At 51.4% G+C, this 23,544-nt stretch overlaps 1 protein-coding gene across 1 annotated transcript in view; it reads right to left on the bottom strand.

Moving 5' to 3' along the window:
• The window catches only part of LOC142903037 (cadherin-12-like), an 85,692-nt gene extending 83,378 nt beyond the window's left edge, over positions 1-2,314 (bottom strand). The window contains exon 1 of the mRNA XM_076048459.1: positions 2,189-2,314. The gene's annotated coding sequence lies outside the window, so the exon portion shown is untranslated. The remainder of the gene's footprint in view (positions 1-2,188) is intronic.
• Positions 2,315-23,544: the final 21,230 nt, after the last annotated feature.

Genomic DNA, 23,544 nt, shown 5'->3' with positions numbered 1-23,544 from the left:
AGCGAGGCTCGTGGACGGACGCGTGTGGGTGACTGATCGTCCGAGCGTGCAGAGTTTGGCCGGGGCTCAGCCGACGTGACGGATAATTTGAGATCAGGGCGGCGCCGCTCGGTTGGATCTCGTGTCGGCTGAGTCACCGTCGGGTCACGCGGGGCCTCGACTCCTTCTGGTCCGACATTCAACCTTGGATCTCGTCTTGTTGTGTCAAAGTCTTTCAAAACAAAAGATAAAAAAAAATCTTTTGGAGAAAATAAATAAGTGTGGAGCTATTTCAGAGTCACGGCAGACAGTGAACAGCACACTCAGGTTTTCATGATGTTTTTGAGTTTGAATGAATCAAACCCTCCTGCTGCTGGATTTCGTCAAACATGTTTATTATCATTTAAAAGATAAATAAAAAAATAAGCAACGCTACTTCTCAGCCCTAAATAAACCTAGCGGCTGTTGAGACGTGATTAGATTTTCCCTTCCAAAGAGGAAGCCGTCTTTTCTCAGCGGGATTCTTGTCGCTCGCACAATTGGCTGCTGCGCCGCCCGCCGTCCTATCGGGGAGATCTGATCTGTGAGGAGCAACAGGGAGGACGCGTCGTCCCCCAGCCTGCCCGCCTCCTCCCATTGTGAGAAGTTAGTCAACAGGTTAATTGTGCCTCGGCAACGTCCCTGTGGAAAAGATGTATACATTTTCTTCTCGGCTGCTTTCCATCTCCGCTTTGGTCACGACGACTCGGCGAAAAATAGCCCCACTATCCGCCGTGTCGCTTCATTTATTCCCTCCTTAATGCCGTTATAATACCTGAGCGCCGGGCGGCTGCATGCCCTGAATGTTCATTCTCCACACAGTGGCCTCTGTGTACTCGGGGCTGCGCTTCCTTCAGAGGGAAGCGGACTCCTCGCGGCGTAATTTGATTATTCCGAGGGCAGGTGTTTTCAGCTGGGCGCTGATAAGAGGGCCACGCCGCCGCCGACGGCAAAGTGAGCTGCATTCGACGCGCTTAAAGGTAGCGAAGGAAGAGGAGAAGAGAAAAAGAAGAAGCCAAAGAGCTCAGGTTTTCCCTCTAATCTAATCTGTGAGATGGGATTGACTTTGAAAAACGCGACAACAAACACAGGAGCTAGTCCTCCAGCCGGGCTGCAGGGAGGGAGGGAGGGAGGGAGGGATGGCACACACACACACACACACACACACACACAGGGTGAATGCAGAGTGAGTAATCTGCATTGTTGCTCATGCAACAAACTTTGACCCACACAAGTGCTGCTAGTCGCTGGATTACACGCAGCAGCCGCTGCTCAGGCTGCTCTGGCTGCTCAGGCTTTGGATCCATTTCAGTGCAGCAAAGCAAAGCAAAGCAAGGCAAAGCAAAGCAAGGCAGCCTTGGCATGAAGGTGCGTTGGAGGAGTTCTTCTTTTGTTGGTTGATGGTGGAAGAACTGCCAGTGGGGTTGCAAGAGGCATCGCTCTGCCGCAGCCCAACACAGCACAAGGGTGCATGTTCATCCCGACCGGGTGTTTCCCATCAGGACCATCCTGAGCAACATCTGCTGCTGCTGCTTGTCTGCAAGGTTGCATGTCATGAACCCGACTCCGACCCCCTCAGCACGGCCACGGCCGCTCTCCTGCTCTCCTCTAATCTGCTTCCTGGCCACCAGCCGCGGTCTCAGCCACCACTAATAACATTGCTCATGCGAGCGCTGTGTGCAAACAAAAGGCTGATGATCCCCGGCCGAGGGACGGAGCTCTCGCTCAGAGCCCACGTTGCTCCGGTTCTCCGCTGGAGAACTGAGCGGTTGCAGCAGAGCCGCAGCTTCCAGCGGCCGCAGAGACGGAGTGCGGAGAAACTTCCCCCAAAGCCAGACGATGCTAAAAACACACGCACACAGCAGGGCGGCAGTCAATGCATCTGCTTAAAACGCACGGCACACAAACAGGCACGCGCGCATACACACTCGTCACTGGACTCCCTGCGGCGGCGGAGCCTCTCTGCTTGAACTCCTCAGGATGAGGAGCTGTCAAGGACACCGGCGGCGCAGCTACCATCCCGTTTTTGGCTGAAGGAGCCGGTGAGGAGAGGGAAGAGCGGCGGAGCGGCCACGCAGCTGTTGAGTTTGCTGGAAGTGGATTTGCAAACAAATCTCTGGTAAAAAAAAAAAAAAAAAGGGGCAGAGCCAAGAGAGAAAGGAAGACTTACCTTCAGCGGGGGAGACCAGGGAGCAGCGAGAGTCGCAGCCGTTTACATCCAATCCCACCGTCCTCACAATCTCTGTTGCTGCTGCTGCTGCTGCTGCTGCTGCTGCTGCTGCTGCTGCTGCTGCTGCTGTTGCTGCTGCTGCTGCCTCACTTTCTTTCTTTTTTTGGCACCAGCGCTCCTCTCCTCTCCTCTCCTCTCCTCTCCTCTCCTTTCTGCTGCTGCTGCTTTTCTCCCCCTTTTCCACTCCTCCTCTTTTCAATTCCCTCTCTCAACCTGCTCTCCACCGCCGCCGTGCCTCTCTCTCATTATCCCGCTGGCTGTTTGCAGTTCGAGCCCACGCAGGAAGCAGAGCGAGCGAGCGAGGATCGCCTGCAAGAGTGCGTGCGTCTGCGTGTGTGTCTGCGTGTGTGTCTGCGTGTGTGCGCACGCCGCGGAGAGACTCGGGGAGACTACGGTCGGTGGGTCGAGGGAGAGCGGAAGAGGAGGAGGAGGAGGAGAGAGAGAGAGAGGGGGAGAGAGAGAGAGGAGGAGAGAGAGATGCTGAGTAGAGCGGCTGCAGGATGGCGACTTGCAGAGTGAGAGTGAGCTGTGAAGTGAGGGAGGGAGTGAGAGAGAGAGATAGTGTGTGTGTGTGTGTGTGTGTGTGTGTGTGTGTGTGTGTGTGAGAGAGAGAGGGGGGGTAGAGGGAGAGTGTGCACAAGGGAGGAGGAGGAGGAGGAGGAGGGGGCGTGTGAGCGCTGCTGGCTCTGTGTTGACTTGTGTCGCCCTGATTGCACTGGCAGTGGTGCAAACCCCCACCCCCACCCCCACCCCCACACACACACACACACACACCATGTAAGGTCCCCTGAGTACTGCGGGAGGGGTGGGGGTCTCCATCATCAAGCAGATTAGCAACTAGAGCCACAGCCCCATCACCCCCCCCCCCCCCCCCCCCCCCCACACACACACACACACACACACACACACACACACACACACACACACACAGGATTTCCGCTGACAACTCCCTCTGGTCCACACGCCTCAAAGTGCAACTGCTGAGGCTGCACAACTTTCTTCACGCTCACAATTTGAATCAAACAGTCGAACACTGAGATTTAGGTTTTGGTCTCCAGCAAAAGCACGTTTCCTTTTGGAGAAAGATCTGTTTTCTTTAGTGTTGTTTTAGTGTGCCTCCCTGCCGCCTCCCTGCCGCCTCGGGTTCACTTCCCAGGTTGTCCCAGTGCAGTTGTGCTTTGCCGACCAGCGGGACGGACCAGAGTCCCTCTTCCAGTCCCAGCGGTGGTGTGTGTGTGTGTGTGTGTGTGTGTGTGTGTGTGTGTGTGTGTGTGTGTGTGTGTGTGTGTGTGTGTGTGTGTGTGTGTGTGTGTGTGTGGGGTCTCACTTGGAGCCGTGCCAGTGGAAGCTGCTGGAGCCGCTGCAGCTGAACGGCTCTGTGCATTTTTAGAACACAGCTCACCATTCATGTTGTCTTATTCCTGTATTTATTTGTTGGTTTTAATTCCAATGAGGATCCCGCATGCCAACTTGTGAGACGCTCGATGCTTTGAGGGCTGCTGTGCGCTGTAGACTGTTCACATGGTTGACAAGTCACTCCCGGAAATCATTCCTGTGATTGTGCTTTGCATTTAGGCCGTGCTGACTGAGTTAGCCAATGGTGATTTTGATACATTTGATTTTATATTTATGTATTCATAATTGCTGTATCAACGAGCACGGGTTTGATTTTCCTGTTTTCCGCCGATGTGCAGACGAGCGCAGGCGGCCGCAGGACGGGTGCGCTCGCAGAAGATCTCTTCCTCCCTCCCGCAGCACTTTGCTGGGATCCTGAGTGTGACTGCCAGTGGCAGGGAGAAGGTGGATGAGGAGTAATGAACTAGAACAGTGCAGTGCTTGAGGGAGGGGGCAGAGGAGGAGGAAGAGGAGGAGGAGGAGAGCATCAGCTGGTTCCTGCTAACATCCATAACCTCTCAAAGAGACGCAGCAGCTCGCAGGGAAAGCAAGCACCGCCCCTGCCCTCCCAGCGGAGGGCGCCTCCCCAGGAAAGAATGACATCATCCCGACATCAGAAAGTTTCTGTGAAGTCTGGCTGCTGTCGCTGCTGCCGCTGCTGACGCTGCTGACCTAAATTCCCACATTTTCCATATTGTGTGCATTTTTTTTTTTTTTAGCGCCGCTGCCACTCAACCGACTCGGAAAACGAGGCGTCAACTCAGCTCCTTCCATGCAAAACGGGGGAGCGAGCTCGGCGGCGCCTTTAACCTTTAAAATCAGATCCCCTGATGCAGCCAAGGTGGCACACATCACTCCACGGGAAAGGTTATAGCGGCATTAGCATTTCGGCGGCTCTCTATTTCATCTCCGCTGCCATGAAGACTGGCGGGCCTCGGCCCGTAGAACAAAATTCACTTTGTCTCGCCATCCTAACTTTAATATTTCATCCAAAAGCCTCAACTTTGACCGGAGGGGAAGGACAAGATATCTAGTTTTGAACTAATATCTGGATTTTTCTTTTGGAATGGAATGGAATTTTTCTCCAACAAGAGTCTAACGTCCCAGCTGAGTTCCAGGTGGTGGGTTTCTGCTTTTATTTGCTGATCTCCAGTGGGCAAAAATAGCTGCTGAGTCGTTGTGACGACCGCCTTTATCATTGTAGGAATTATTTTTGGTCTCGTGCAGACGACTTCATCACCGTGCTTATTGGAGCCCAAGCTCGGAATATAATTGTCCATCCATCCTGCACGTGTTGCATGGGGATGAATTTGCTTTTTCAAACCTTTGCCAAACATCAGCGATGACAAATATTTCAACGAGTCAATCTGTGCCCCCGACGGCTGACGGTTCCGAACCCATTTTAAGGAATAAAAAAAACCCACTGACCACTCGACCCGTTGTCAGCGCGTCCACCAGACGTCAGCGCTCGGTGGTGCACGGTGCCGCGCTGACCTCGCACTGCGGGCTGCAGTCGCAGCGCAGTTTGTGCGACCGCCGTGCGGCCTCGGCGCTCCCCGATTGACGGCGCTCCCAGCGCCGCTACCGGATCAGCCGCGTCCAGATGGCACGCCGTGGCCCCGCAGGGCTGGGCTCGCTAATCCTCTTGGCACGAGCTCGCCTGTGCAAAGAGGTGGAGCGGATGCTCAGAGTGGCGGCGGACGTCAGTCGGGGCTTTTGGGAGTCGAGCCGGCGTCGGCGTGGAAGCGCTGGGCGAAGGGAAAGAGAGGCGTCGAGCGGGCGTCACGTCAGGACAGCAGGTGAACATTTGCAGAAGTTCCTGAGTTTGAGTTAAAAAAAAAATCTAATCAGTCGATGGAAAATAACGCCCCCTGTGGTCATAATTATTAATACGACGCATGCAACAGAGAAAATGCACCCAGAAGCAAAACATCGCTGCCAGTCTTTGGTAGTTTCTTGTAAAATAATCAGCGCAGTTCTGCAGACAAATCTGTCTGGTGAGAATTAGTTCCTCTTCCTCTTCTTCTTCTTCTTTTTCTTCTTCTTCTTCTTCTTCTTCTTCTTCTTCTTTCCTTGTTTTCCATGTTTTCAGTCCGAGCCGGTATCATGTCCAGCGGGTTTAATAAGGAAAAAAAAGAAAAAAAAAACAGTGTCGCGCTGAAGAAGAATCACAACGCGGCAGTGAATCCTGCAGCTCGTGATGAATGGTTAATAAGCCGAGAGAGAGAGAGAGAGAGAGAGAGAGAGAGAGAGAGAGTAGGCAGCGCAAATAAATAAATAAATAAAAATAATATATAAAAAAAACCTAATGCGGAATAATAATTCTGAATTAATTGCCTCTGGTTCGTCTGTTAACTTTAATTGGCCACCAGAGAGGCACAACTGCTGCTTTCTCCCAGCGTCAAAACTTCATCAACAGCAAACACAGTCCATGAAGTTTGTATTTGCTTTTGCTCCTTTCTTCTTTTCTTTTTTTTTTGCACGCTACCTTAAAACCACAACAAATATTACCCTTTTCTCTTCCTGCTGCGAGTCTTTATTTTCAGGACAGGAACAGTCAGACAGACCAGGAAGTAAGATTACACTTCCTCTTCATCATGTTTCCTTCCCCTCCTGCTGACCACTGCCTCAGACTGGCTGGCTCGGAGCGGCAGCAGGACTCAGGTGTTGCACTTGTTTGCGGCTGAGCCAATGGGCCGGACGAGCCTCCCTCCGCCTGCCCCCCCCCCCCACACCCTCACCCCCACCACCGACCCCTCCCGAGGGAGGCTCTGGCCCAGAAGAAGCCCTCCTGGTGCTCAGGTGCTCCTCTCCTCCTCTCGTCCCTCTCAATTTCCAGCAGGACAGACGCTGCAACCGAGACACGTGATATCTCTCAGCCCGGGGAGAAATGAGAAATGTCCACAGCTTCCAGTTTCCAGGAGGAGCTTTAATGGCCTGCGTGGTGGCGGTAGATCAGTTGAGGGCCGCGAGTATCGATGTCCCGCTGACAAGTTACATCTTCTGAGGACGTAACTGTTTGCAGTGGCACATTCAGACGGAGAGGATTGTTTTTAGCGGGATGAAACGGCTCCTGAGGTTCGGTCCCGCTGAAAAAAATACATTCATTATTTAATAGTAGACCGTAATGCTGGTTTTCAGGGTTTTACTACGAAATGACGTGATCAGCCTGTGTGGCTCCATGTCATTCAGTCAGGATGTGGTTTTGCCATTGTTAATGGAGAGAATTTCCAGTCTTTCCAGTTTCATGTGTAATTGTCCTCTCGGCGTTGAATAAATCATGACCGGCTGATTCGTCTTGTCTTGTTATTGCATTTTAAATGCAATCCACCGCATCAACACACAACGAGGACATGCAGGATTGCATGCTTTATTTTACATCCGTCACTGTTTTGCTGCGACCTGGGACCCGGTGAGCAACGCAAAGCCGTCTTCCTCTGCAGCAGCCAGCAGGGGGGGGGGAAGCCGCGGCGCTCGTTGAGATCTTTCCGTTGCCGGCGCGGCGACGTGCGCCCGTGAATCTCCGCTTCTGAGAATGCGTCCACGTGCTGAGAGCTCAATCACAGCACGAGGATCTTTGATTAATCCGTGAGCGCCGCCCATCGCCATCGAGACCTGCGGCACAAATAGAGTCTCAAGTCCTGGATGCACTGATTTGAAAGATGTTGCTGTGTCGTGTGTTAACAGCCAGCTCCCCCCCGCCCCCCACCACCACCACCACCACCACCACCACCACGACACTTCAGGTTGCTACGAACAACAAGCAGCGGCGGCACCAGGATTCAGACGTCCAATCAAACCCCCTGAGCTGTCATGCCAGACTAATGAAAGAGATTAAAAGTGTTGATTTGAGGCAGACTGACTGACTGACTGGCTGACTGACTGGCTGACTGAATGACTGACTGACTGACTGACTGCGCCTTCCTTTCACTTCCTGCTTGTTGGAGATGATTGGAAGAATTGCTATGAGCTCCAGCTTGCAGCAAAGTGCGTGCAGCAAACACCGGGCAAACTAAGCCCCTCCCACCGGGGCGATCGGGCGGTGCATGAATAAAAGACGTCCCAGAAATGTGAAATACTCCCACCTAAAACTATGATGGGCAATTTTTTTTGGGGGGGGGAGGGAAGAAGCCATCCGTCCGGCCGCTGCAGGAAGCGCCCTGCGGCTTCAGCCCAAAACGAGCCCACGCTGGCGCCGGGCTGCCGCGGCTGAGGGATGTGCTGTCAGCCGGCCGTTTGGCAGAGGGGGTTGGAGCAGCAGCACAGGCATTAAATAGCGCGGGGAGCGGGAGATGGAGCGGCGGCTGCACGGGCTTTAGCCCGCAGAGCTGCAGCTATATTGGAGGAGGCGAGCGCGGGGCTGAAGCCTGGGCTCACCACCACCGCAGGCTCTGATTTGTGCTCGGCGCCTCCACTATATTACCTCCCCGCCGTCCACCTGGAAGCTGCCCACGGCCTCCGCGTGTTCGCTGTCTCTTCTGCTTTTAAAGCCCGGATGAGAGAGAAATCTACCTCCATCCCAACAGGAGAGCTGGGAAAAAATACAGCCGTTGTTTGATGTTGTTTTTAATGAGAAAAAAAAAAGCGTGACTCTTTGTTGCATTTGGACCAAGATGCATTCAGAACAACACCCCCCCGACACACACACACACACACACACACACACACACACACACACACACAACCCTCCACACCCCCTGTGTCCTGAGGTCCGTCCCATTAGCGGCCACCAGCCAACTTGGATGGTGTGATGAAAACGAGAGACGTGTAATCTGCAAGAGGGGGAGGATGGGAGCGGGGGGGTTGGGGTGGGGGGGGGGGTGGCAGTGAAACGGCTTTTCCCGTTTGTCCAGCACACTGGTGGATTGAGATCCCTTCATCTCTGCTGGGTTATTATTTATACTCAGAAATCCCAGTGGTACGGCCAATCAACAGTTGAGCTGAGCAGCGTCCCTCCATTAACCCCCCCCCACCCCCCCAGCCCTGCAGGCGGCGATACTGTATCGCCCGGCGCAGCCTCGACCGGCGACTGCCAGCGTATTGTTTGCAAATGAAGGGCGAGAGAGTGGCGGAGCGGAGCGCTCATCGCTCCACTCGTCCTTCAAACCACGGAGGTGCGTCAGCGCCGCGGAGGGATGAGCGCTAGCACGTTAGCACGTGAGCCAGCCAGCGCGCCGTAGCGGTGCTGGTCGATATTCTGCAGCGGGTTTGCGACTATTGACTAACAGCAGCTGCACAACTCTGACGTCTCCAGGTTTCTTTCACTGGCTCTAGAGAACAGAACCAGTGGGAGTGGACCTGAGTGGCCCAGTGACACTGAGGACGGGATGGACTTGATTTCCAGGACACAACCAACACCTTGCAGCAGGCAGGAGTGACTTTCAGAAAGTTTGCTTGGTCACCGGCACTATTTACTCATATCTGTGTGTTACTCATAACGAGTGAGATAAGCAGCCCCACTGCATCGCCCTCCAGTACCTGGGACCCTGAGCGAGCACGGTGGCACTCTGCCCGATTGCCAGCAATTCTGAGCTTCATTTTTTTCATTATTTTTTTATTTTCCGCTGGAAAATTGGGTCAATAAATCGCTGTCAGTCTAATTCATTTGGCAGCCAGTCATTAAAAACCAAAATGATGCTGTTGAGCGACGCCGCAACTGCCACTCTTGGCAAGCGTGCAGGGGCCATGAATTAATATTGGGCTGGATTGGTTTTTACATGCTTGCACACACACACACACACTAACACACACACACACACACACACACACACACACACACACACACACACACACACAGGGAGGGAGGTGGATGAAGGGAGCAGGAGGCAGATTATTTTAAAATTACAGCAGCGGTGCAGGCTGAGTGACCGCACGTCAACCCTCCCTCCCCCCCCGGCCCCCCCCACACACACACACACACAAACACCAACCCCCCTCCCCAGGACAGCGTTTTATTTTTTCCCCCGGTAATAAAGCACTTTTACTTTGGGGGGAATAAATACTGGAATCACCTGCTGTATTTCATTAGGCGGCGCCATAAACAGGCAGGAAAACACGCAGTTACCGCTCACGCTGCTCACGCTGCTCACGCAGTTCAATCTGCCAGCTGTTTTTTTTGTTGTTGTCGCTTTTATTTATTGTTGGGTTTTTTTTTTTTTGTTTTCGTTTTTTACGGCGGCCACATCTTGTGACCATAAAAACCCTGCAGTCCTAAAAAAAGAAAAAGGAAAAAAGAAAAACAGGAATAATTTCCTCCAACGCAGCCGGACTCCCCGAGCCACTGGTGTTTGTCTGGCAGCCGATTGGCTGAACGCGACAGCGTCTGATCCATGATGCAAACGCTGTTTATCAGCGGTCAGAATGTGTGGCAAATTAAATAAAGGGATCGTCCTTGTTTGTCGAATTTCTCGGGGGACTTCGGACTGAAAGTGGCCGTAAACGGAGCGGCAGATTGCTGGAAAACGTTGCGTGGTTTCATTTTGTAATCTTCACCAGAGGCGACTGGGAGCGCTGCCTCTGAATGTGTGGGATATGATTCGATGCGGCCCTCGGCTGTAAACATCATTCACCACTTGCTCTTTTTTTTTTCTTTCTTATTTTTAAATTCCACACTCACATTTGCGTGTGATGGTAAACTGGGTGAAAATCCTCCTCTTTGAGGAGACGCAGCGTGTGATCCGCTCAGGCGCCACTTTCTCCGTTTCCATCAAAGGAAATCAACTTGTGTCAGACTTCCTCCTCGGCAGAACGCCACCAATCGCAGGCCTTCTTCCCGCGCAGCCACTGCCGCTTGCTCACTCCCCTCTTCCTCCCTCTTCCTCCCGATTCCTCCCTCTTCCTCAGTGTGCTCCAGCCTGCATGTATGTGTGTTTTTTTCACCGTTACCGATACATCACAGCCAAAGAAACACAACTTTTCTGCTGTTTCCTCTAATGAAGCTATGAAATTAGTTTGGTGGCCAACTCGCTCGCTCGCTCGCTCGCTCGCTGGCTGGCTGGCTCGGCCTCGGCTGGAGGCTCCACATGCAGCGTTGCCAAACACCTTTAATGGAGAGTTTGAAGAATGGCTGTCAGTGCGCCAGCCGCTCCTGCAGCCATTTCTCTTTGACCTGCCACGGGAGAGGCGGAGGCCGCACGGCGAGGGGCCTCGCCATTACTGGAATGGGCCCATGTTAATGTCGAGCTGGGAACAATAGCGAGGGCTTTCTTTGGGAACGGGGAGGAGGAGGAGGAGGAGTTGGACCTCAGACTCACTAATTGGCGCTTGTCAGGAAGTCTTGGAGAACTTTCTGCTAATGAAACTGATTTGTAAGGGGTGGAGGTGGGGTGGAGGTGGGGACCGGATGGGGGGGGGGGGCAGCGGCGCGGAGGGGCAGCGGCAGCACAGCAGAAAGAAGTGGCCTGCATGAGGATGATCTGCCGTATCGTGTTCTCCAGGTATATGTTTGTCCGTCCTGCTGTCTTCTCGCAGCCTTCTGGAGACACTTTGTGCGTCTCCACGTGTTGATTGCCTCGTATTGACGAGGCGGCAGTATTTCTTTCTGGAGGGCCATTAAAGCCACCTGCTTCGTCCCCCTCACGGTTGCTGACAATGTGGGACAAAGAAAAGTGGTACTGGACGAGGAGTCAGTGGGAAAATCGTCCTCTTTGCGGAGCACAGTGGAGCAGCTTTCTGCACCTCCTGGCGAAGCTGCTGCGCTCGGCTGGCTGAGGCTGCAGCTCGCTGCCCAGGAACGTCTGCTAGCTTTCAGGAAGCCATTAGCACTTCCTCCCTCCGCTTCTTCCTTCCTTCCTACACTTTGTCAGATTCGCTCCTCCGTGCACGTCAAGTAATCGACGCGGGCGTCTTTTTCGCAACTCCTCCCTCCCCCCCAATGAAGGCCTCACAGTCCACGGAGCTCCTCGGGCAAACAGATGGAGCAAGAAATCAGATGGAAATAAATCAATATTAGCAAAGAGCGGCGAAAAGGGAAACAAGAAAATCGCAATTTTGCCTTTGGAGGTCCATTTGTGAAGCGAAACATGGAAAAAAGATGAAGACAAAGCGTGAAAACGTGAGTTTATCAGCAGAACGTCCGGGGGTGGGGGGGCGGGGGGGGGGGGGGGGTGCCTGCGAACGGTGGCAGAAAACGACTGTGAGTGATCCACTATTGTGCTCTTTTGACACTTTCCCCCCAATTCATTGCGTCCCTGTGTTTCCGTCTGGCTGCTCGGCCTGCCGTGCAGACCACGGAGAGGGAAACGCTGCCGACATCCATTTATATTTAAAGTATATAAAAAAAAATCACACACTTCCAATCTTTTATTCATGCGAGGAAAAAACGTCCAGTCTGATATCAAATGCACTTTTGAAGTACGGAAGGTTATCTCTTTACACCCTGTTTGAAGCTGCCCCAACAATATATATATATAGTTATATATATATATATATATATATATATATATATATATATATATATATATATATATGTATGTATATATATATATATGTATGTAGTGGAAAATATGAAGTGTGTTGACTTATTTACCCGCTCGCTGCGTTTTTACTCTTTTTGGACTCGGTTCACAAGAAGTGCAGGATGGACATCTGAGCCTGTCGGGGTGTAGCAATATTACATAAAGGAGTAAGAAAATCTACTTTGTGCACCCGCTGGTAGCGTTTCCCTGTTTTTTTTTGCCCTCCTTCTTCCCCTGCTTTGAAGACAATTCCGAACTCCGCAGGGACTCCAGTATTACTTTCTGCTCTCCGCCTCCAAATCTGACTGGCAGTTTGGTCTCGTCTCCAGATCGTATTAGCAGAGTGAAAGTGACGCAGGCGGAAAACTCCTGCGTGTGTGTGTGTGTGTGTGTGTGTGTGTGTGTGTGTGTGTGTGTGTGTCTTCAGACAGACCATTTTATTGGCTTTTCTCTTGACCTTTCTGTTTTTGATTGACAAGCCCGGCTCCAAATACTTCTTCCGCTGCAGCGACGGCTGAAGTCAAGCACGGTGTTTGTCACCGCCTCGTGTCTGACAGTGATCTGGAAACACCCACATGGTGTAAAACCCCCACGTCGGCTCCTGTTTGCTGGGAGGGTCGAACTGGAGCAAATCTTCTGCCACTGTTGCAGTTCAGTGTTTTGAAAATGTGCGCTTCATATCAGTACGATGGCTGTTTTCTCGCTCTGTCGCCGCTTGCACAACGCGGGGAGGTTGTGGGGAGTTCAGTCGTTACCAGAGGTCTCCGCTCATGCAACAAAGGCCTCTGGAGAGCGTTGAGGCCTCAGGACTTCTGCTGTTGATCCGCTCATCGTTTCAAACACAGCACTTTGGGTTTTTTGTTTGTTTTTTTTCTCATTTTGACTGCCTTTATTTTGAAAGCAACTCTAACAGTCTTAGAAAAAACATGTAGGTTCTATCTTGATTATTGTTGTTGAGTCGTAGTTGCTTCCAGCCCAGTGAGCGTGTGCAAAGCGTGTGCACAGCGTGTCGGCTGCACCCTGGGGAATTCTTCGCACGGCTTCTTCTTCTTCTCCTTCTTCTCCTTCTTCTCCTTCTTCTTCCGTGAAAATCATAAAACTAAATGTGCACAAGGCATAAATAAAGAATGAGAGCCGTCACGGCCGCAGTCTGTTCGTGCTGCTGCTGTCGTCTGACAAGAGGTGCTTGGATGCCAACGCTGACAGACTAAAGAGACACTTCCTCTTTTCCTTTTGTTTCCCGTCGCAACTTCCCGACGCCGACCGGGTTCAGGTTTTCGCTCAAATACGTCAAAACTGGACAAACGAGCAGTTTGTTGAATAGCCCGGACACTTACTGACGCTGCAGGCAGCTGAGGAGTAGCTCACACGCTGCTTCCACGTCTGGGCTGCCGCTGATCTTGTTTTCTTCTTCTTCAGTTTAATTTTCTCACAGCTATTGAGTAACGCCGGACTATCTGTGGTATTTGGAGAGGAAAGTGTGTATGCCGGTGTCGGGGAGGCTGTTAAACACTCTGAGAGGACGGCGTTTCCTTCCACTTTTCACTCTGTCTTTGCCGATAAAGCCCAACACCAGGCCTCTTTTTACTGCAGCCAGAACGGCTCTGTGTTCCTCTCTGTGAAGGGATTGAATCCGCTGATTCATTTTGGATCAGCCGCGAATGAAAGAAAGGAGAAAAAGCTCCTTGCATCCCTTTGGCAGGATGTTTTTGGTTTTGTTTTTTTTCCTCACGTCGGGGCTTTACTAGAGAGCACATCTCCTGCCGGGAGAGAAAACCCCCACAATTAAATAACACAGCGCTGCGTTCTTCACATTCCCCGCTCTGTATTTTTTTTAGGGATTTTCCGAGCGCTTCCACCTTCCCTGCTGCGGCCCCTCGATCAATATTTGATCGAGGTCTCGGTCACGCTTTCCTGTTTTTAGCTCAGAATTCCTGCGTGAGATGTGGCATTTCCCAGAGCCGGGGATGGCAGCTTTGGCCAATATTTGATTTTCTAAGTGCGTAACCATAATCGGTGGCCTTTGAACTGTGTAATTTCAGGCATCAGTAGCTTTCATGTTCCTTGAATTGATTGGAGCCTGCAGTCCACTAATGTATTCAAGAGCTTTTTTTTCTTGCACGCTTGTTTTGGCAGGAGCAAGGGAAGCGGGAGGAAACAAAACACGAGAACAGAAGCAGCAACATAAACGTTGAGGCCACCGGGGACTCGTTGGGAACACTTGACAGATTGAGATCTGTTCTGAAGCTCGCTGGAGTCGCTAATGGAGCAAATTAACAACACTTTGCTTTCTTCGGGAAAACCACTTAGATTGATTTACTTATTTTAGTTTGACAAGGTGGTGAATTTTGAAGGGTGGCGGCGGTAGGGGGGGCAACTCCGCAGCAGTGTGCAGCTGGAACTAATTTCATTTATATTTCATTTTTTCTCCCCCCCCCCCCCCAATCCCCTCCCAATTTCACCGGTGAGGAACTCGCTCAGCAGCGCCTGAGTTCTCCCCTCCTCGTCGGCCACTTTGATGACACTCGGACTGGGCAATAATTAAAAAAGCTATTTGCATAATGTTCCTCCAAAAAAAAAACTTTTATGGACGGCAAATTTAATTAAAGGCCCATACTTACACACCGTGACCTCGCTTTTAAAAGGGGTGTTGGGGGGGGTAGATGCTATTTTTCTCTTCATTTCAAAGCAAGGCTAATTGCATCATTTGAAACCATTCTCCACCCTCTCCCATATTTCAGCGTCAGCGCTCCCGCAGAATGCCGTCATTCAGAAGTGAAAGCAGCCAGCAGGACAATTAGAAGCCTCGGCGGTGGCGGCGGCTGTTAAGTGGTGCGTTTGACTGAAGGAAAAAAAAAAAAGGGGGGGGGGATTAATTACTTAAAATGTTCTGCTGGATTCCCTGGCCGGCGCTTCAAAGTGGAGCTCCTGCGGGAGCCGGCGGCTCTTTGAGAGGATCGTCTGCGTCCCTGACAGCCACCGCTCTGAGCTCCGCCTCCAAGAAAAAGTTGGGGCCGCTTGGCGTTTTGACCGTCGCTACCAAATTAGCCCACGGACTCGGCAAGGCGTGTCGTGTTTGCTGAGGAAAAATAGCAAGTCTAATATGGTGGTGGTGGTGGGGGTTGGGGGGGGGGTGACTTTGGGATCCAGTGGTGGATGATGACAGGCAGTGAGCTGTAATGTACACAGTCATTTACAGAATAACAACAACTCTTGTTTTCTTCGAGCTATTCAGTCAGAAGCATGATAATTAGAGGCATAATGGCAATGGCAACATTCATGTTAATTGATTGTTGCCATTCATTTTCTGCAGCAGCCAGACGAGATGGATAAGCAGTCCCCGAGTGGAATCCGAAGAGAAGAAGACAAAAACAAAAAAAAGAAAAAGTAATCACACTTGAGTGTTTTTACCGACTCCCATCCAAGCATCAGCGCTGCTGAATCAAGTGTGTCTGTGAATAATGAACTGCGTATAGCAGCTCAGGGAGCCAATGAAAGCTCACACTTTAATCAATGACCAAATAATGAAATCGCTTCTTGGGCTTTTTTTCCACACAAAGCTGTGGATCTTCATCTGCCTGGTGCAGTGCTCAGCTCTGGAGACCCCCCCCCCCCCCAACCCCCAGTTAGAGTGACCACACTGCAGCATCCACGCTGACACAAGCACAACCATACCTGCTTGTGTCACAGCTAGACTCTGCTTTAGCTGCTGCAGCTCCGCCTTTTCCCCCCCCCCAAGCGTCCTGATTGGACCATACATTGGATCATTCGTACAGTATACGCCAGCCCTGAATGGTTGACTTTCTATTCTGACGGGGTTCGTGTCCAAACGAAGAAACATCAAACACAATCAAATTAAATGGGAGAGCTGCAAGCTGCTTGCTCACAATGCCGGCGGTAAAACCCCACTTGAAATTCTGCCCAGCCAGGGGGCAGTGGTGAGGCGGACAGCCGGTGCCGTCGGCAGGACGAGCCGCAAGAATGCGAATGCGCCGCACGCAGCGAGGCCCGGCGTGCACGCTAAACACACGCCTGCGTCCAACTCAAAGAGGAGTCAAACGGGAGCAAAGCCGGCGATCGGCCCCTGATTATCCTGTTAAAATAATAAAGCCCTGCAGGACCCCCGCAGGACCCCGCGGCTCTCAGCTTTTAATTATATTCAATAACGAGACCCCCTTCGGCTCCGCCACCTTCGGTCAAGGACAATTTCAACCATTCCCTGGCGGGGCCTCTTCCTCTTCTCTTCGCTGATCGTCGCAGCGAGTGAAGTGAGTCACCGCTCGGCTGAAGCCTCTCGCTTTTTTCCATGCGTCATCTTACGAGCCAGCGAGCGAGGATCAGGGAGTGTTTGTTTTGCTGAACATCTCAAAGGATCGTTCTGTAGAGTAAGAAAAAGTGGGCGGGGCTGTCGGGTAAAAGGAAAGAAAAAGTGGAGGAGGAGGCGGAGGAGGAGGTGTAGGAGGGAGAGGAAGACGTGGAGGTGGAAGAAGAGAAAGAAAAGAAAGAGGAGGACGAAATAGGAGGAGGAGGTGGAGGATCAGGACATGGAGGAGGAAGAGGAGGTAAAGGAGGAGGAGGTGGAAGGAAAGGAAGAGGAGGAGGAAGAGGAGGGAAAGGAAGAGGAGGAGGAAGAGGAGGTAAAGGAGGAGGAGGTGGAAGGAAAGGAAGAGGAGGAGGAAGAGGAGGTAAAGGAGGAGGAGGTGGAAGGAAAGGAAGAGGAGGAGGAAGAGGAGGTAAAGGAGGAGGAGGTGGAAGGAAAGGAAGAGGAGGAGGAAGAGGAGGTAAAGGAGGAGGAGGTGGAAGGAAAGGAAGAGGAGGAGGAAGAGGAGGTAAAGGAGGAGGAGGTGGAAGGAAAGGAAGAGGAGGAGGAAGAGGAGGTAAAGGAGGAGGAGGTGGAGGATCAGGACATGGAGGAGGAAGAGGAGGTAAAGGAGGAGGAGGTGGAGGATCAGGACATGGAGGAGGAAGAGGAGGTAAAGGAGGAGGAGGTGGAAGGAAAGGAAGAGGAGGAGGAAGAGGAGGTAAAGGGAGGAGGAGGTGGAAGGAAAGGAAGAGGAGGAGGAAGAGGAGGTAAAGGGAGGAGGAGGTGGAAGGAAAGGAAGAGGAGGAGGAAGAGGAGGTAAAGGAGGAGGAGGTGGAGGATCAGGACATGGAGGAGGAAGAGGAGGTAAAGGAGGAGGACATGGAGGAGGAAGAGGAGGTAAAGGAGGAGGAGGTGGAAGGAAAGGAAGAGGAGGAGGAAGAGGAGGTAAAGGAGTATGAGATAAAGGAGGGGGAGGTGGAAGAAAAGGAAGAGGAGGAGAAAGAGGAGGTAAAGGAGGAGGAGGTGGAGGATCAGGACATGGAGGAGGAGGTGGAGGATCAGGACATGGAGGAGGAAGAGGAGTTAAAGGAAGAGGAGGAGGAAGAGGAGGTAAAGGAGTATGAGGTAAAGGAGGGGGAGGTGGAAGAAAAGGAAGAGGAGGAGGAGGAGGAGGAGCCTAACCCCCTGTGCAGCTCGATACAGTAGCCTTCTCAGCCGGAGATCTAATTTCAGTAATTAGAGCCTTAAAGGGAAGTGGAATCTCATCACAGCTGGAAGATCAGATCGGACACATCTGAGGCCGCCTTAGATCTTCCATTCAGCCCCCTTAGACAAAAGGCAGCAGGCTAATTAAGTCCGCCGGCCCCGGCGGTGGGCTTTGGCTGCTTCGCCGTTTATTATTGCGGCGGCCGGCGAGAGGACAATGACTGCAGCGATAAGTCCTTCAGCCAGCGTCGTTCAGCCCCCAGTTTAAACAATCAGAGGACAAATGTGAGAAAAGAGGGTGGGGGGCGGGGGGGGGGGGGGGACTTTATAAGTCACAAACACGAGCAACACAAAGCAGCTGCAAACTCAGTAGAAGAAGAAGAAGAGGAAGAAGAAGAAGAAGAAGAAGAAGAAGAAGAAGAGAGTGTTTGATTTGCATTTTATAAAGTCAGTTTTTCTTTTTTTTAAGAAAAGGAGAAAAGATTTTTCTCCACGCTACAACTTTTCGCAGTGCACTTACTCACTTACGCCCACCACCGCCACCACCACCACCACTCCCCCCCCCCACCCTCCAACATATTAGCGCACCACGTCCGAGTTCATAATTGAGTTGCGTGTGATGAATAGCACCAGAGGTTGTTCCGTTCTGAGGCTGACGGGGAGGGGAGCTGCTGCAATGAGCCGCGGCTCTCCTCCTCCACCTCCTCCACCTCCTCCACCCGCACCTCCTCCCGGCCGTCAGCCTCCATCCATACATCTCAATATGGCAGACGATTTGCAACAGGCCCTGCGCTCCGAAACTGGGGAGCTGTGAATTTATAGCGCCGCCACTTTGGCCATTTGCACGTCTCTGTGCCGCGCGCTGCTTTGCCATTGCAGGAATTTATTCTCCTTTAGCATTTCCTGTATTTTCATCTGAATGATCGATACTTTTGGATTATGTTTTTTTTCTGATCACAGAGAAACTATTTTTTGATTTATTTTGTCTCCACCCAGGCGAGCCATGGAGAAGAAATCCTTATTGAGTTTCAGCTCAGGAGCTGAAATGATGGCCACTGTTTTCTTCCTCGTCTCTGACGGGTCAGGGTCTTTGAAAAGAAGACGTATCCCCGCACCTTTGGCCATCTGCCACACGAGCTCAGCGCGTACGTGTGCACGCGTCCCGGCCGCGGCTGTGTTGACTGTATTTGCTCCGGTAATCAGAAAAAAAAAATCGCCCCGCTGTTCCTTTCCACAAACGTCCCCGGGCCAATCGGCCGCGGGGAAAAATATATGAGGCGAGAGTTGTGACACCCAGGTATTTAGCAGCACAGCCTCTTTATGGCAAACTATTGATTTATGATCAGCCTCATAGCTCTCGCCTCGGGGGGGGTGGAGCCATAATAGCCCTATTGATGCGTCCCACCCCCTCCCCAACCCATCCAATAGAGACGGCAGGAGCGTGCGGCCGATACGGCCCTGTTGCCGGCACTCATAAAGCCCTGTGATATCCTGTCAGGTGACGCCTCAGTCTTCCCAACACGCAGCCGCTCCACAGTTTAAGCCAGGATTTATCGGCCGGCCGCCGGGAGATGGCTGCATAAATAAAAGGCAAGCGAAGGATACACGGCCCGGCCAAGGTCACACACACACACACACACACACACACACACACACACACACACACACACACACACACACACACGCTGGCTCCTCCGCTGTTTATTGGAGGGGTTGAGGCCACTCCAGCTGATTGGAAAGAAAAAAAAGCGTGATTTGTTTTTGGCGGCGGAATGAGAGACATTCCACTCTGCTCATTATTTCTTTTTTGTCCGTAATGGGAAGCTGTAAAAACATGAAAGGCTGACGGACGACGTGATGTCCTGCCGTCTCGGGGTCGCGACGCTCCGACCCTTGTGGTCAGAGACGGGATTTATCTCTTCCAATCCACTGGCATCTTTTACTACAGACGCCCCAAGTGGTCATTCCTTCATTCATTCATTCATTCATTCCTTCATTCCTTCATTCCTTCATTCATTCCTTCATTCATTCATTCATTCCTTCATTCCTTCATTCATTCCTTCATTCCTTCATTCATTCATTCATTCATTCATTCCTTCATTCCTTCATTCATTCATTCATTCCTTCATGCGTGTCCTTCTGTTTTCAAGTTCTCCAGATCTCCAGTTATTTATCTTGGGAAAACAGAGAGGCGGGGGTGGGGGGGAGTAAAATGTATGACTGCATGGCCACTTCAGGCTTCCGTAGTTTACTGTAGCAGAAGGAGGATTTTTTTTTTTTTTTTTTTTCCTGTCGGTGCCAACTCGTGTTTGGAACATCATCCATCCCTCTCAAAGTCGCCTTCCGTGCTCTTCTGTTCCCGGCCGTTAAACCAACAGCAGCCACTTTCCGCACGCGGCGGCCGTCACTCGATATATACAGACGATGTTTGCCTTTAGTGGCAGCTTCTCCAGCGGCGGCGCAGCCGTGTGCTGCCGAGCGGGCAAGCGTCTCTTTTTCAAATGTCGCAGGCAGGAGGCAGGGGGATTTTTTTTTTTTTTTTTTTTGCAGCTGGTAGGAGGTGAGAAGAGAAAGGAGAGAGGAAAGAGGAAAAGTCAAAAAAAAAAAAAAAAAGAGGACGCCCAGAGGTGCTTTGATCGCCATTTCAACATCTATTACTTTGGCTCAGGAGAGACAAGGAGAGTGAGCGGTATAAATTAACATCAAAGCTGGATCAGCCTAATGGGGAAAGGTCTCCTCGCCCTCCCGTGTACGCACACACACACACACACACACACACACACACACATGCGGAGGGTGAAATCACGGCGCCTGCTGCCTACCTGCTTTAATTATTTCACAAGAACGTGGCTCAAAGCTACAATGAAATCAGCTCATCCAAACCTGCGTTATTCCTGAATGATGATTTAGCCGTGGTGCAATCTTCTCTTCATCGGCTGAAATAACAGCTGATACCATCTCTTTATTGTTGTTTAGCGAGCGGAGCCGCAGATCGGCGCTGACGTGTGTGATTCCATGTTGACTCCTTCGGAAAAAAAAAAAGAAAAACAAGAACAGCCCTCTTTTCTCTTTAGGTTGAATGCACTACAACGCTGCATCTGAGCACACGCGGCAACGTGATTAGCATAAGAAGGCCCACGCTGCCTGGCTGGAGCCATCCCTGGAATATTCACTGTGTTTCCTCGCAGCGGAACCGACCAACATCGCATAAAACGCGCTTTGTGCCGTTTGACAGATTTTCATGTCCACCGGGCTGAAAAGCCGAGTGTGAGAGTGAGAGGAGGTGCGGAGGGAGGAGGGAGGAGGGAGCAGTCGCGGTGATGAAGATTGTGACGCTGAACCAGTCGGAGCCGCTCAGCAGCTCCGGCTCCTGTTGTGTTTGTCACGCTCCTTCTTTTGTTGACTTTTCCTTCTTGGTTTTTTTTTTGAAAGGATAATAAAATGTGAACCCCGCCGTTGAGATGTTCTGCTTCCCTTTGACACCGTGAGAACTTGGAGCTGGATTCCGCCGACGCCCGCGGCTGTTTTTTTTTTTTTTGAACATGTTTGCAACGAGGAGGAGTGCTGGAAACATGAAGAAACAAGCAGAGTTTTCCTGTCTTCCTCTGCCATGCAGCCGGTTGGAGGTCAAAGTGCATCAACGGCAGTTTTGAAGGGGAAATATAAAATGCTGTCCTGGGCTGCACTCGGTTCCCTCGCAGTTAAAGTGTGTTTACTCCCCTTTCACACACATAAAAGTGAGGATTGAATTCTGAGTTACCACTAGTGTGAGTGTGTGTGTGTGTGTGTCTTGGGGGCGGTGTATTTTGTTAGTGCAATAATCAATAGTTGATTGAAGGATCGGTGGAGAAACACCGGCCACAAGACAGGTGCAGAGATGCTGCGAGTGCAGCTCTTGACTTTCAATCTCCCAGGCCTTTAAAATGACACCATTTCATTCCAGGAAGCCTTTTATTGGAGTCGCTCATGCGTGGCACCATTAAAAGAAAAAAAAAAAATCCACTCTCCAGCCATTTTATATATTTTTTTATTTTCATTTCCTCAAACTATCCACGCTGGGCAATTTTCCTGGAGATCCTCCAGTAATCAGCGTCCCCGTGCAGAAACACTCGGCTAATTAAGACATATGAGCCGCAGCATCCTCTCGTAGCGCCTTCCCTCCTCCTCGCTGGGCCGTGATTGGTTGGCCAAACACGGGATGATGGATACATTTCCCTCAAGACGGGACCTTTAATTAACTGCCTTTTGTCATTAATGGAAGGAGGCAAAAAAGCAAAGGGAAAAAAAAGGAAGAAAAAGAAGGAGCCCGGTGGCTTGTGAGGAGACCCGTAATCTCAGCCAGCTCGCAGTCCCACAGCCGCACAACACAACACAACACAACACAACACAACACAACACAACACAACGTGGTGGTGAAACGTGGCCGAGAGCACGGCGGCGCTGATGTCATGCATATTAGAAAAAAAAAAAAAAGAAGAAGAAAACCCTGTCCTCTGGATTCACTCTCAGCTAATGAGTTACCCTTGGAAAATAATTGTCTTATCACTCTCGTTAACACTTTTGCCACTTGAACTTCCATCGGTGCGCCAAGCGCAGGCACCGGGCTTGATATATTACCGTAATTACATTATTAGATTAACCTGCGAGACGCTAATCGGGTTTATGTTGGCAACATCGGCAGGCACACGCACACACATACGCACAGACACACACATGCATGCACACACAGTCGGGGGAACTGGCCAATAAAATTGCAGCACCCTCGCTGTGATCACCTGTGGCTCGAACACACACACACACACACACCTTGGCTTCCTGCAGATTCTGCCACAGCTTCCTGTCACGCCCCCTTTAAAATGACTAATGCAGAGAAGTGGGGGGGGGGGCACAGAGTGAACTCATGTTCCGGTTGTTGCGGTTGTTCCGTGTCACTGTGAGCATCTTCCTGGCTCTGACAGATCGGCCAATTAACCTTATTTACCGCGTCTCCCCTCATCCTCTAACGAGCTCCACTGGGCTTCCGTCTAATAACGAGCTGCCGAGTTCGGGGACCGTCGACGCGCTTTGCTTCCAATTGTGTGTGCCGTGCCGTGGCCTGCCGCAAATTATCCAGGCAGGGTGCGAGCGAGCGAGCGAGCACTGCAACCTGAGCGGCTCCGTGATCAGGAAGCTTCACGTGGAGCCGCTTCACGTGGAGCCGCCTCAGCGGCCGCTGCGCCACTTGTTGGCTCCCTGGTTGACTGATCTTCTTTTCCCCTCCTGGTCCTCGTGGTCAGTTGATCCAAGATAAAATGGCAAAACCGAGTCGTCCAAGTCCATCGCTTGAGTCAATATCTGATTGTTTGTCCCTCTACTTTGGAAAAAATGAAGCTTAAAATTCTGTTTCTGGGAGGAGCTTAAACATGGACAAAATGGCTTTCCACAAAAAGAATGTACATCTCCCTCATGGTGTGAAAATTGCCTTTAAAGATGAGAATTGGACCGCACTCGGCTTCTTCGAACTCCTGCAACATTGAATGCAGCCATTTTCACTTCACTGCACGGCGCTGAAAGCATGCACTGATAATCAACCTGTGCTGTTCCTTTTTATACACTGCACTTTGGACACAAAGTCTTCCTGTGACGTAAAGGAAAGAAGGGGAGAAAAACAAGTTTTTTTTTTCCTCTCTCTCTCTCTCTCTCTCTCTCTCTCTTCACTTGTGATTCATCTATTCAGGTGAGCTGGCCATCGGGGCAGAAAAGCTTGGCGCTCCGTGACCTTGAGCGGACAGGCTTTGGTCTCGGGGCTGTGATTTTAGCCGCCGTCCCTGCTGTGTTTGCTGCGGACGCCTGTGGAGACACTAATGCAGGCCGAGGAAGGCCTAATACCTAACTCTGAATCTCGTCCTCCTCTTCCTCAACCTTCAGCCTCTCCGGAAGAAGGAAGGAACCTGGGG

Source organism: Nelusetta ayraudi, unplaced genomic scaffold (assembly GCF_046127955.1).
Source record: "Nelusetta ayraudi isolate G7.1 ecotype Tasmania unplaced genomic scaffold, CSIRO-AGI_Nayr_v1 ptg000101l, whole genome shotgun sequence".
NCBI classification, from domain to species: domain Eukaryota; kingdom Metazoa; phylum Chordata; class Actinopteri; order Tetraodontiformes; family Monacanthidae; genus Nelusetta; species Nelusetta ayraudi.
The sequence above is the reverse complement of the archived record's forward strand: the minus strand, read 5'-3'. Positions and strand labels throughout refer to the sequence as shown.